The following is an 897-nucleotide window of genomic DNA, read 5'->3' on the forward strand; positions in this document are numbered from 1 at the left end:
AGGTTTACAGGATCCAGGCTGCCATCTTGGTGACTGAAAGCACCAACCATTTTATATCTCACAGTTTTTTGGTCAGAAATTCAGGCAGGGCTCAGCTGGACTGTGGCATGGACAGTTAGAGTCTAAAGGTCATCAACAAGAACTTCGCTCACTGCCTGTGTCTTAGCAATGATGTCTGAAAAGCTGGGCTCAGATGGGCCCCGCTCCCTCTTCGTGGCTCTCAGTGCTCTTCCTGAGACATCCAGCATGGTAGCGGAGGGCTGGAGGGGTCAAGGGAAGAATGAAAACACCAATCCTCTCAGCAGTTCTGCTGTTACTTCTGCTATACTCACTTGGTCAAAGCCAGCCCAGATTCATGGAAGGGGAAATAGACCCTTCTTCTCCAAGGAAGAACTGTCAGAGACTCTGGAGCATATTTAATCCACTCCTGGCCCAAAGTACAGCTTTAAGAACTTAAAGACAATTTTTTTTTCCTCTCAAATAGACTGACTCTATGAAACATAAGAAGATTTTGAAAGATGTGTTTTTAGTTTTAAATGAGATAAAAGAGGTTATATGTTTTCTATTAAACAAATTCAGGCTAAGATAAGAAAAAATTTCCACAATCTACAAATGTAAGCTCAGAAATAATCAGACATGTCCCCAAAGGCTCTGTAAACACATGTTCATTGGAGTGCTGCCTGAAAGGACGCAAAGGTGGAAAGGAGCTAAGCGTCCCAGAGAGGAGGGTTAAGGTAATGATGGAGAGACTACTCGCTCGCATTTTTCCTGCTAGTGAGGAATCCTTCATGGCCTAAAATAGTGTTCCTGAAAAAGTGTTGCAAAAAGAGAATACAAACAGTTTAAAAATTGCATGATCGTGACTAAAACACACACACACACCCCCACACACACACA

This window comes from Trichechus manatus, unplaced genomic scaffold (genome assembly GCF_000243295.1).
Source record: "Trichechus manatus latirostris isolate Lorelei unplaced genomic scaffold, TriManLat1.0 scaffold00334, whole genome shotgun sequence".
In the NCBI taxonomy this organism is placed as follows: domain Eukaryota; kingdom Metazoa; phylum Chordata; class Mammalia; order Sirenia; family Trichechidae; genus Trichechus; species Trichechus manatus.